The sequence below is a fragment of the Vicia villosa genome, unplaced genomic scaffold (assembly GCF_029867415.1).
Source record: "Vicia villosa cultivar HV-30 ecotype Madison, WI unplaced genomic scaffold, Vvil1.0 ctg.001227F_1_1, whole genome shotgun sequence".
Lineage (NCBI taxonomy): Eukaryota > Viridiplantae > Streptophyta > Magnoliopsida > Fabales > Fabaceae > Vicia > Vicia villosa.
The window spans coordinates 269293-283733 of NW_026705541.1; the positions used below are offsets into that span (position 1 = coordinate 269293).

The 14441-nt window shown below is 36.6% G+C and overlaps 1 long non-coding RNA gene across 1 annotated transcript; it reads right to left on the bottom strand.

Moving 5' to 3' along the window:
• Positions 1 to 1841: 1841 nt before the first annotated feature.
• Positions 1842 to 3420, bottom strand: LOC131634111 (uncharacterized). Its single transcript, XR_009293483.1, has 2 exons — positions 2567 to 3420; positions 1842 to 2077 (listed from the first exon to the last, which is right to left on the bottom strand). It is a non-coding gene; the product is annotated as an uncharacterized LOC131634111 (long non-coding RNA).
• Positions 3421 to 14441: the final 11021 nt, after the last annotated feature.

The following is a 14441-nucleotide window of genomic DNA, read 5'->3' on the forward strand; positions in this document are numbered from 1 at the left end:
TGACGGTCACCTTTTATTCAACCCAGAGTTGATGTTTGTCTTTTATTCAACCCAGAGTTGATGCTTATCCTTTTCCCACTCACACAGAGTTGACGGTCACCTTTTATTCAACCCAGAGTTGATGTTTGTCTTTTATTCAACCCAGAGTTGATGCTTATCCTTCTCCCACTCAACCCAGAGTTGACGGTTATTTTTTGCTTTTCCCACTCAACCCAGAGTTGATGGTTGTCTTGATTCTTTTCCCACTCACCCAGAGTTGACGGTCACCTTTTATTCAACCCAGAGTTGATGTTTGTCTTTTATTCAACCCAGAGTTGATGCTTATCCTTTTCCCACTCACACAGAGTTGACGGTCACCTTTTATTCAACCCAGAGTTGATGTTTGTCTTTTATTCAACCCAGAGTTGATGCTTATCCTTTTCCCACTCACACAGAGTTGACGGTCACCTTTTATTCAACCCAGAGTTGATGTTTGTCTTTTATTCAACCCAGAGTTGATGCTTATCCTTCTCCCACTCAACCCAGAGTTGACGGTTATTTTTTGCTTTTCCCACTCAACCCAGAGTTGATGGTTGTCTTGATTCTTTTCCCACTCACCCAGAGTTGACGGTCACCTCTTATTCAACCCAGAGTTGATGTTTATCTCTTTTCCACTCAACCCAGAGTTGACAGTTATCTTTTATTCAACCCAGAGTTGATCCCTTACCTTTCTTCCCACTCAACCCAGAGTTGATGGTTGTCTTGTTTCTTTTCCCTTTCAACCCAGAGTTGATAGTTATCTTTTGCCTCTTCTACTCAACCCAGAGTTGACGGTCTTCTTTCTTGATTTTTTTCTCAACCCAGAGTTGATGGTTTTCTTTTTTTATTTTCTTCTCAACCCAGAGTTGACGATCATCCCTAATTGTTCTTCTTTCCTTTTCTCAACCCAGAGTTGATATCCTCATCTTATCTTCGACCCAGAGTTGATGTTCTTCTTTCCCTTCTCGATCCAGAATCGATGTTTATCTTTTATCTAACCCAGAGTTGACTTTTCTCCGTTCTTCAACCCAGAGTTGACCCACTTTTCTTCTTCAACTCAGAGTTGAATTCTATTTCATTTCTAACCCAGAGTTACCTCGTTCAAGTCAGAATTGAGACCATTCTTCCTCAATAAATGACACTATCACTTTCCCCAGTGGATTCTATCTCTCATAAGGCAAATTTTCAGGTTCACTTGATATTTAATCATCTTTTACCTTGAATGTTCGAAAGGCTAGCGCCAATCTCGCTTTCAGGTCTAAGACGATTAAATAGGGGCAGCTGTTGCACCCCAAAATTTGCCCATCATTTCTAATTGGCTTAAGCTGCATATTTCATTTGCATACATCATTTAAGTCATCAATAAAATCATGCATTAATCAATGAGGTGAAAATGGGATCGAGAACCCTGGATGCAATGATTCCTCTGTGGCTCTTAGTAATTATTCATGTGCTTGTGATCTTCACCCGAACAAGATATGTTGCATCAGTCTCCAATTCAAGAGGTTCATTAAAGACGCAAGTGGAATGAGATTGAAGTAGATTTGGGTTTAAAAATAATTAAGGTGAATCATGACCCTTGAGCATTTTGAGTTATCAAATAATTAATTCAAGTTGGGAGGTTCATATACATGGATTTCTTGGATTTATTAGAAGAGCAAGTTACCTGGAATTTAAAATGTTCATCATTATTCAAAATAATAGCCAAAGATCAGATCTTTCAAATGAGAATATTAGAGGGAAAAGTAAAACTCAAATCTATTTTGGAAGAAAGACTAAGTTGGTCTAAAATCCATCATTACTTCTATTCCATTCCAACATCATTTATCCAAAGGTGACATTCATATATTCAAGATCATACATTATCCAAGTTTCATCATCCAAATATTTCACCAAAACCCATTCATATCTCATTACAAATCTTTGACATAAAAAACCCTGTACAGAATATAAGCATCCTATATTTACTCCTGGATCTTCATATTTCCGTATCATTCTCCAAGCTTTGCTCACATTTATTATACCATTGCACCAGTTGACATATTATATGGCTGCAGCCCTGCAAAACCAATCCCTGCACATTAGCTCACTATATCCAAACATATCCAAATGACTAAACAATCAGTCCCTGCGTGAAATCAGAAAATAAACAGTTTCATGGCAACCATACACACTTCAAATTAGCCAATAAAACCGGTTCAGCTGCACCTCCAATGCCGCTAACCTGTAAACATAAGTTCACTTCTTAACCAATCCTCTAACCTTTCCTAAATAGTCCCTGTATCTAAACCAAAACATTCACCCAAACAAAACAAAACCTAACAGCTTCTAACCAACTTCTCCTAACTGTTTTAATAAATCAGCTACATATTTTAACCTCTCAACTAACTGTCATAACCTCCACCTAGGGTCTCTAGCCAACTTCCTAACAGAATCACTAACAGTTGTAACTAACTTTCAGAACCAACCAAAACAGAATAACAGAAACTCAACAGAATTATAACGGCAAACAAATTCAACAGAAAATTGGAGAGTATGGAGAGCTAACCTTCAGAATCAAGATTCTCCCTCTCTACATAACAGAGGTCTTCTTCAATCTTCAGACTCTCAGTCATTCTTCACATCCCCTCTCGATCATTCTCATCTCTTTCTCCACCATTTCATCATTGCAACCTTCACTTCACACCTTCACTTTAACCATTTTCGATCCCTTCTCATCTTCACCACCTCTCTTCCAATCTCCATAACCTCCATTGCAGCATCTCCTCCACCTCTGAACTGAGCTCTAACTTTAAGAATCGAGCAATCTTCATTCCTCTCTGAAGTCATCATCTTCATCACCTTCAACTCACCATAACAGGACCTTCGGCCTCTCCTCCGATCCATCTTCAACCAACGCTTCATCTTACTTTTCACCATACAAAGAGAACTCCCTAACCTTGCTTTTCTTCATAATCCTCAAGAACAACAACTTCACCGCAACCTCGTCTCCAATCTTCAACCTTCTCTTCCAACATTTCCAGAAATTTACGCTTCATCTTCATCTGTTCACTATGATACAATTCTTCGGCTCATCTTCAATCCTCTGCAATCCTCAACAAACTTCATTGTCGCCGAAATCTTTAAATTCCCTAATCTTCATCGGCAATAACAACCTCACCATATACCTTCGACGCAACTAGAGGAGATCGGGAGAGAACATAGAGACGAGAGCTGAGAGAGTTGAGTCAAGGAGAGGTGACCGTTGTTCATCACGCGGCCATTTGATATTGGTGCCACCACGCTTTCATCGGAGAAGTGGAGTTTCCGCCGCCGCTGCGTTTGAGTGAGAGAGGGGAGAAGAATAAGTTGAATCGGCGCAAACGGTTAACCCTAATCCCCAATTTCTCTTTTTCTATTATTTCTATTAATTCATTTTTTATTTATTTATTTTTCTGTATGAAAATCTGATAAAAACAAAACCTATGGGCCGAATTTGCCATCTTCACCCCCTTTCTTGGCCCATCACCATTTTTGTATAAAGGAATTGAACAAAAATCTGAATGAAAGCTTCTTGGGCCGAATTCTGAATCACACACCCTATGCGGCCCATGAAACGCTATTTTTTGGCATGCTGTACAATAACACCTTTGGGCCCAGCGTTTTGCTAATCACACCATTTGATTCAATATGCACTCCCTGACCTTTAATTAATGAATTTAGGTGTTTTCTTAGATTTGTTTTCATAAATAACAAAAATGCTAATTTTTAGACTTTGATACAATTTTTGACACATATAAATTTATCATAAAAAAGGTATTAGTTTAGGCTAATTCTTCTTTTAATTCTTTTTGGTTAATTAGAATTCAATTTCTTTCATAAAAAACCATAAAAATAATAGTATTTTAAATTCGATTTTTGTACTATTTTGCATTGTTCACTTTCATGTCTTGTACCATATTTTCAAGTGTTTATGTTAGCCATTTTACACTAATTTTTGTATCGTTGTTTACTTGTATTTTACTTGTAATTTCGATCTCCGCTTATACTTGTACTTTCATGCCGCTTTTTGCTCCTAACCATTAGGTAGAAACCATGATAACATTAGAATCTAGAAATCCCCTTTTAACATTTAGGCTAGTTACTTCATTTTAGGCTAGTTTTCTTTCCTTTTTCTTTTCAACTTTAAAACATTAATAAAGGACGACGCGAATCATGCTAATGCCTTTTTTTTTAGTGTGAAAGAAATGATTGGGGCGTAGGCCCCGATGTATGTTCTTTCCCACTTAGCGGAAGAGAAATGATTGAGGCGTAGGCCTCGGTGTATTTCTTAACCGTTATTTAGAGAAACGATTGTGGCGTAGGCCTCGATGTGCATTCTCTAATTATTCAAAAACTGTATTTCATTTAGAGAAACGATTGTGGCGTAGGCCTCGATGTGCATTCTCTAAATATTCAAAAAAACTCCTTTTTTATGGCATGATTCAAGTCACAAATTAATTTCCCTTAAAAGACACCCAACCAAAAACATTTCAAAATATCTAATAAAGGCTCAGAGCTAATCAAAGTGAGGAAGTGATGCGATGCCTTGTAGTAGGTTATCGTCCATCATGGAATTACATCTAAAAAATACAAACCAATCTTTCTTCTCTCTCTTGCCTCAGAGGCATTCTTTCTCTTGCCTTCAGGGTATTCTTTCTCATTAATCGGACACGTTATTTCCGCTCCATTCCCAGCTTAAGACTCCAGAGGTCGAGCAGCGGAGTGCGAATGTAACGTCGTTCACTAAAAAACACAAAAACAAACAAAAACTAAAGAGCCGAACTACGGCGCTCTGATTCCTGAAAAGGATACGTAGGCATTGGGTCGCGGGGCCTAAGCGAGCACAACTATTTATAACCTTACTTTCCCCGTGTTTCTCTTCTTTCATTTGCATGCATTCCCTTAGTAATTAAGCTTTAGATTTATACACCCTTAGAATAGAACAAACATAGGTGGATACCATCGAGTACGATGGGCGTGAGGGGTGCTAGTACCTTCCCCTTGCGTAACCGACTCCCGTACCTTGATCTCTGGTCGAAAGACCCTTTCTTTTCCTTTCTTTATTCTAGGTTTTCTGATATTCCTTTCCCTTTATGGGATAAATATATTGGTGGCGACTCTGTTGTTCATTTTCGCGAGCGTGCGACAACGGACTATTGCAAAATTTTGAATATGCATCTCGTAGCAGACTACGCTTCTTAGTAGATGCTTCTTCTGAAGACTTGGATCTAAAAGCAACTGATTCCATCTAGAATGACTTCAAGAAGTGGATGCACTCTAGTGCTTGTGAAGTTCAGTTCTACTGCTACAAAGAAGAAACGAGAAAGAGGAATGATGAGATTGTTGCACGTCATCCTGATCCTCCCATGCTCTGTCTCCTGGCTCTGGAAGTTTGTGTTGCTGAAAAAGCCTGCAACTGGCCAATAGGATCTCACTCTAGCTGAGATTCCTTCTAAGTAGCTGGTGGGTGAAACTTCTGGTGTTGAGAAGCCGCACGCATCTTGTAACGCCCGGAAAAATAATTATTGGCTTAATTTAGACATTTGTGATGTTTATTGAAATTTTCGCGTTTTAGGGCGATTTAGTCGGTATTAGTTCGGAATAGGGATCAACATTTAATCGGAGATTTTAATATTTTTAGTATTAAAAACATTAATGAGCTAATATTTAGCGTTTTGGGAATTTTCCGAGTAATTAAGATTAGACCGAAAATATGAGACATTGAGTAATAAGTCGGTATATTAAAATAATCGGATTTTCTTTTAATGACATTTAAGTGGAAGTGTTATTTTTATATTAAGTGTGGAAATAATATTGGGCTTAGTTATAGTATCATTAAGTATTATGGGTATATTTTTATTAGGCCCATTATTATGTGGTAGGGACTAAGAGGTAGTATTATTTGTCATTTTGGAAATAGAAGCATAGAGCTACCCGAGGAAGAAGAAAGGAAAGAGGGGCTAGGGTTTGAAGAGGAGAAGAAGGAGACCCAAAAGTGTTGCTCTAAAGTGTCATTTTTCTCCAATTTTCCCATTGAACTTCTTAAAGCTGCACTCAATCCAAGGTAAGGGCGAATTCTTATTACCTAAATGGGAATATGATGAATTTTATGTGGGTTTAGGGTATAAATTAGTCGTTGTGTGGTGTTAATTGTTGTTCCAGTCTCTGTTGCAATTGTTGTGTGCTATATTTATTTGTGTCTTGTTCCACTTAAACCATGTTAATTTCTTTCATGCTATGAAACACATATATAATGGAATTGGAAACACCCCCTAAGCCAAATGTGTCTCGTTGGTATACTGACATTTCATTTTTGTTTTGTTCACACTTATGTTCTATTAATCATTCTCATGTTTTCCTACAATTACTTAATGTAATATATACATAATATATAATGGGATATGAATATTGTACTTTACTGTTATTGCAGCAAAACCCAAAGCTTGTGTTGTTTCTATTCTCATACTATTATTTTATATATATACAAAGTGGTATAGGAAATGAAAACTTGGGCTATGTTATTTTCGTTCTTTGTGCTAGTTCCTTAGGTGACGTTATTTTGTTTCCTTTACTGTTTAATGATGGTGCTCTGTTATTCCATTTTCATGTTCATACTGATATATTGAGCAACATATATATAGTAGTATAAATAAGGAAAATGAACCAGGATTATGAGAGAATATATATAGATTATGAAATGAATGATAATTAGAAATAGTAGGATAGGAAGTGTATAACAGTGCTAATGCAAAACAGTCTCGTTTGATCGAAATAGTCGAATTAAGTGGTAAAATTAGTCGTCCGGAATTTGATAAAAATTTACGGGGTAGCTAAGTTTAATTAGTACAGTAACGTGGTGGTGTTATTTTGTCGAGATTGTGATATTAATCGGTCGATTAAATTAATGGTTGAACTAATTTTCAATGAGCCTAGTTAATTGGAATAAACTTGGACTTGGATTAATTATTCGGTTTATCGGTAAATTAAGGTATCTTGAGAATTTGACTGTAATCGTGATTTGGTTGAATATTTATGTTGAGAATAATATATTGCTATGCTAATGATGTTGTCTTGATAAATAATATTATGTATAATTGAATTAGTTGATAATTGAAAGTTGATTCAGTTTACTTGATAAATTAGTATGTTGAGATTATCTTACGAATTGATCGAAAATTGTGGTTTTGATTTGGATGACTTTGTAAATATGTGAAATTGAGTAATTGTGGCGATGTGCCGAAACGTGATGATAATTGTAATAATCTTGATGATATGCGAATTGTATATTTGTGACAATTTTGTTAATACACGAAGTTGTATGTTTGTTGTGATATGTCAAAGCATGAGGGTATATATGTAATGACTTTTTTACTTGCGAAGTTGTATAATTGCGATGATGTGTCGAAACATGACGAAGTTTTGTGATGATTTGTAATATGTGATGTTGTATATATTTGTGATGATGATTTATTATGGTGACGTAAATTACCTCGTATAGATGGTAATTGATTGTGATATAGGTTTATGCCTCGTGACGATATGTGATTGTGATGCGTATGCTGTATTGTCTTGTTTGTCGAGTCACATTTCATATGCATAATCTGTGACGGTCTGGATTGGCAAACTAGTGACGAAGGCATATGCCTTATGCCTCTGAATTGGGCAATTGGTGACGAAGGCTGAAGCACCGATTGGTACCACATACATATACATGATGAAGGATAGAAAAACACTTAGAAAGGGGGGTTTTGAATAAGTGTGACTTTAAAAACTCTTAAGAAAAAAACAATTAACACAATTTTTTCTATCCTGGTTCGTTGTTAACGAAACTACTCCAGTCCACCCCCTTAGAGTGATTTACCTCAACTGAGGATTTAATCCACTAATCAATCTTGATTACAATGGTTTTCCACTTAGATACCCTCTAAGTCTTCTGGAGTATACTGATCATAACTTGATCACTATAGGAATACACCACTTAGAAACTTCTAAGTCTTCTAGAGTCTACTGATCTCACTGATCACTCTAGGAACCTTTTACAAATCAATGTAAAATAAATGTTACAAGAGAATGCAAATGCTTCTTAGAAAGCTATAATCACAACTGTGATATTTCTCTTAAGTTCTAAGCTTAACACTTACTAAATATTACAATAGTTGTGAGGTTGAACATGAAGTTCGTGAGTAATGAATTCAGCAGCGTTTCAGTATTTTGCAAGAGTTGTATTAGTTGCTTCTGATCAGAACTTCATATTTATAGGCGTTTTGAGAAGATGACTGTTGGGAGCATTTAATGCGTTGCGTGTTCCGTACAACTCTGCATTTAATGTTTCACTATTTTGTCAACTACCTTGAGCCTTGCTTTTACTGCTTTTACTGACTTTGCCTTTTGTAGCTTCTAACGTTCCTTTTGTCAGTCAGCGTAGCCTGTCATATTGTACTTGCTTCAGTCAGTAGAGCATCTTCTTGTCATCTTCTTGTCTTCTTATTATGAAGTGCTTGAGCGTGATACCATAAGAACTTCAGTGCTTCTGCTTCTGATCTCATGTTCTTCTGATTCTTCTTAGACCATGTTCTGATTCTTCTTGACCATTTTCTGATGTCTTGCGAGAGCATGTTCTGATGTTGCAATCTTGAACCTTCTGAGTCAGTGTTTCTAGCGCTGAATTGTGCATACTCTTTATATATTTTCTAAAATGGAAAATGCAAAGGATTAGAGTACCACATTGTCTTATACAAAATTCATATACATTGTTATCATCAAAACAAGAATATTGATAAGAACAAATCTTGTTCTAACAATCTCCCCCTTTTTGATGATGACAAAAACATATATAATTGATATGAATTTGCAATCAGAATATTAGATGACCAAAGACAATTACACAGATATAGCATAAGCATATAATCAGAGTGTGTGAATATGTCTCCCCCTGAGATTAACAATCTCCCCCTGAAATAAATACTAGAAGAATTTATAAATAAAAGACTTCCCTGAGTATTTTCCATTTCAGTAGAGACGTTCACTTTGCTTAGAACTTTAGAAAATTCAGAGCTTCTGCTTCTTGCTTCCATAGGACAGCTTTAGAGCTTTGAATTTCTTCTTAATTCATAGCATGCTTGATTGTATCAGAACATTCTTGAATGTATCAGAGCATCATCAGAGCATCTTTACATCCTAAATTGTTTTAGATCATACTAGCAAAAATAATCAAATCATGAATGGATCAGAACATTCTTTTAAGAAAGAACATGTATCAGAGCAATCTTTATAGATTCTTAACAAAAAAACATGTATCAGAGCATATGAGAGAAGAAAAAAAAATGTATCAGAACATAATCTTCAAAGAGAATATAAGAACATTCTTCTTGCTTCTGATCTTGAAGCTTCACAGCACTAAGCTTGCTTCTATTTTTCAAGACATGCTTCTTTATAGAATTGCATTTCCCCATGTATTTGCTTCTCATGTTGAGCTTTTTCAGAATATCATCACTCCTGCGAAAAATCTCAAAGACATAGAACTTGCAAATAATGTTAGGAATGTTGAGACTTAATCCCATCAACTGATATAATAAACCAAATCAATTATCATGTTTCTCCCCCTTTTTGTCATAACATCAAAAAGCATTTCAAAGATTCAAATGATAAAAGACACATAAAGTGAAGAAGATAATATTTCATTGATTAACAAAATATATCAGAAGTACAAAAGGGATAGAAGCAAATGCAAGAAACAGATGCAAGAAACAAGAAAACATCTAAGAACAAGACACACTACGACTAGCCTAGCTTAGAAGCTATCTTGGCCAGAAGGTTTTGAATCTCAGCAGTACTTTCTGTCTGCGTCTTCATAAAAGTTTTAACTCCTTGTGAGTATCCTCATTCTTGTCCAGACGAGAAGCAAGATCAGCTTGATTCTGTTGAAGAGCCTTCATGGTGTTCATCAGAACAGAAGGTCCAGCAGAAGAAGCATCAAAGCCATTGTCCATCAGAGGATTCTCAACAGCAGTATCGGTCATGAGAACATCAACTTGATTTTCCTTAAGAGGAGTTTGCATAGCAGGATGATTCTCAACATCTTGAGTTTCGGCGACTTGGTTCCCAGCATCAGCTTCTGATTCAGAAGCATCTTCAGCAAACACAGGCGAAGGGATTTCAGCGTCTGAATTCTCTAAAGCCAGAAGAATTTCAGCCAAATTCTTTGGAGGTGTAGGAGCAAAAGGTTCTGATGGGTATTCAACTTCTGGATATACCATATTTGGCGCTTTCTCAGAGGGATTCTCCCTTAGCCAATTGAATATAGAGTGAAAGTCTCCAGTCAGAACATTGTAATGAGGCTTCCACACAACCATAGCAATTGGATGCACTTCCTCGAGCTCATCAATGAATTCCTTTTCTTCAAGGGATTTCCAGCTTCTGATGGGATGATAGTACTTACCATCATCTAAATCCAAAAAGTAGCCAGAAGATCCAGTACTTTCAGCCAAGCATCTCTTTTGGATGTTCATAAAATCAGTCTGAATATCCTTCTTAAAGACTTTCCACAACTTGCGAAGAACAACATGATCCATCTTGGACTCATGAGCAGCTTTCAGAGTCTCCAATCCAGTTCTGACCTTATACATCAACAAGTCATAGCAAGCATTAATAGAGGGTTCAGGAGGATTGAAAGTGAAACAATAGTCAGGGTAAAGAAGACTATAGGGTTTTGATTCTCTTGAGAACAAAGCACTAGTGGTAGAAGAGGTTAAGGAGGATGAAGAATCTGTGGTGGAGGTGGTTGAGAGAATATTTTCAGAAGGAAGTTAGGGAAAGGTAGCATTTGGTGGTTGAGGGTTTAGAATAGGTGTAGAAAGAAGTGGTTGGTTTCTGTTTGTGGTGGTGGAAGAGGATGGAATAACAAAAGGAGGAGGCTTATTCTGAGGGGGATGGTCAGAAGAGTGGTAAACTTTATGAATGAGCCTCTCAAGCTGTTCATCAGTTCTTTTTACTTTGAGAGACTCTCTGGGTTTCTTCTGCTTCTTTGCTTGCTTAGCATCAGGTCCTTCTTTTGTGGCCTTTCTCTTCAATTTCTTTTCTTTCTTCTTCTTTTCCTTCTTTATTAACTCATCCAGAGATGGAAGAGTTCTTCCTCGAATCCAAGAAGGATCAACATAAGTTTATTCTTTAACACATGACTTCAGATAGCGTTTGACAGATTTGTCTAGCTCCTCTTTGAACATGTGAGAGAAACTCACAACAGGAGTTCTTCTAGTCAGAATATCTGGAAACATCTTTGAATGAGTAATCACTTCTTCAATCAGCTGCATCCTTTTTAGAGAATGAGCATTCAGAATGACTCCTTGGATAACAGTCAAGTTCCTAGATGAGCCAGTTGCTCTCAGAACTTCTATCAAACCACTCTCAATCAGAATATCTGAAATCATTCTTCCAAGAGGGATAGTATTCTTCTTGAGTTTGGGATTCTTCTAACGTTCTTCATCTCTTGATTCTTCAATATTAGTCTTCAGATGTTGAAAAAGAATGTGTGGTAGATTTACTCTCATTCCTTTTTCAATGCAGAATAATATATACTTCTGATCCTGATTGACATAAGTAGAGTTTGATGGTTTCCTATGATAGAGAGATCCCAGAATGATCTCAGCCCATACTCTGTAGGAAGGCTTCAAGGCAATAGTGAAAGGAGAGGCAATACCAGAAGAAAATAACTCTCAATCAACTTTATCCGAATCAGTTCTTCCATGAAGAGCACCAATGATTCCATCTAAACCATCAAGCCCATACAGTTTCCTTATCAACTTCTCAGTCACAACAACTTCATGCCCTAGCAAGAAGGAGATGATGGCAGTTGACGTAACCGTTGCATGTGTCCAGAATTGCTTAACCAATAGAGGGTAAACTGGGCCAACCAATTTTTCAAAGTAATTCGTCCATCCTTGTACTACCATTGCAGCTTTGGTTTTGAAATCATGTGCCATAAGATTTTCAAAATCCACCATTGTTTCGCAGAGAACTTCCAGTTCATTAAGAGGAATCGAACAAGACTTCAAAGGAGTAAATGCAGATCTCTTTTGTTGAACTTGATGTTGCGATGATACCTTGTGTTGAACATTTGAAGATAAATCCATGGATTCACATTGAGATTCAGGTTTAGTAACTAGGGTTTATGCAAAATGAGAGAGAGATGAACAAAAAGAGACAACGAACAAAGAGAGAGAAAGTAAAGAGATGAAATGTTATTGAGATGAGTTTATATAGGCACGAATTTGAAATGAAATGCAATATGTTTCTGAATGAACAGGATTATAGAAATGCAGAAAATCAAATGCATTTAATATTGAGTGACGTTAGGGTTAAACGTGATATTTGAAATGATTTTGCACAGTTACCTAGGGCGGCGTCTCATCAACTGCACGCATGCTTGTCCAATTAGAGTGAACACGTGTTCATCTTTTGGAATAGCTGGTGACAACAGTTTTGCTTTAAAAGAGATTCTGAATCAACTTAGACATATGAAACGTTAGCAATAACAGAATCTGAATATCTAACTGATCAACATCAGAACTTCTTATAAGAAAATAAAATTGATCATTTCAAATCTAATCCATATATCATAACTTCTCATCCTTTCATTATGGGCATAAATCCATACTGATATTCTTCATAATAAACATAAACCTATCTTCAGCAAGGGGTTTTGTAAAGATGTCAGCCCATTGATGGTCTATATCAACGAAGTTTAAAGATAGAACACCCTCCTGAACATAGTCCCTAATGAAATGATGTTTAATCTCAATATGTTTAGCTTTGGAATGTAAGATTGGATTCTTAGATAAACAAATAGCAGAAGTAATATCATAAAAGATAGGAATGTTACACTTATATATGTGATAATCTTCTAGCTGACTCTTCATCCAGAGCATCTGTGTACTATATCCAACAACAGCAACATATTCTACTTCTGTTGTAGAGAGGGCAATTGTAGCTTGCTTCTTGCCAGGAGGTCAGGTGACTTCCAAGAAATTGACAACTTCCAGAAGTACTTTTCCTTTCAACTCTATCTCCAGCATAATCAGCATCACAAAATCCTACTAAGTTGTATTCTTCAGATCTTCTGTAGACTAAACCAACATTAGTAGTACCTTTAAGATACCTCAGAATTCTCTTAACAGCTGTTAAGTGAGATTCTCTAGGATCTGATTGGAATCTTGCACACAAACAAAGCCTGAATAAAATATCAGGTCTAGAAGCAGTAAGATATAGAAGAGATCCAATCATACCTCTGTAGAGCTTCTGATCTACCTTCTTACTTACCTCATCCTTACCTAGGACACACGTTGGATGCATAGGAGTTTTTACTTCTTTGCTTTCTGAAAGATTGAACTTCTTCAGAAGTTCTTTCACATACTTGGTCTGATGATCATAAGTTCCGTCAGAAGTTTGATTGATCTAGATCCCAAGGAAATACTTGAGTTCTCCCATCATGCTCATTTCAAACTCAGCCTGCATTGACTTAGCAAACTCCTTTCCAAGTGTAGCATTAGAGGTTCCAAAGATAATATCATCAACATAAATTTGGCAAATTAAAATATCCTTTTTAAAGGTTTTACAAAAGAGAGTAGTATCCACTTTTCCTCTAGTGAAACCATTATCCAGAAGGAAAGAACTTAATCTTTCATACCAAGCTCTAGGAGCTTGCTTCAATCCGTATAATGACTTCTTTAGTTTAAAAACATATTCTAGAGACTTAGAGTCTTCAATACCAGGAGGTTGGTGGACATAGAATTCCTCATCTATATAACCATTTAAGAAGGCACTCTTAACATCCATCTGATACAGAGTGATGTTATGTTGAGTGGCAAAAGAAATCAATAAGCGAATAGATTCTAACCTGGCCACTGGTGAAAAGGTTTTTGTATAGTCAATACCTTCTTGTTGACTATAGCCCTGAGCAACCAGTCTAGCTTTGTTTCTTACAACTTCTCCTTTTTCGCTTAGCTTGTTTCTGAAGACCCACTTAGTTCCAATGATGTTAAATCCTTTTGGTCTTGGAACAAGATCCCAGACACCATTCCTTTTAAACTGATTTAGTTCTTCTTGTATTGCAATAATCAAGTCAGCATCCTCCAGAGCTTGATCAACAGAAGTTGGCTCAATAAGAGATACTAGACCAAATTGACATTCTGCATTGTTCTTAAGGAATGCTCTTGTTCTGATAGGATCTTCTTTCTTCCCAATGATAACATCTTCTGAGTGAGCAGAGTTGAGTCTAGAAGATCTTCTGATAGTTGGTTCTTCAGAAATTCTGAGATTCTCTAGAAAAGTTGCAACTTGATCTTCTGATACTTTGCTTCTGGGTTCTTCAGCTTCTGAGTTAGAGATTTCAATATCTGCAAAATTAT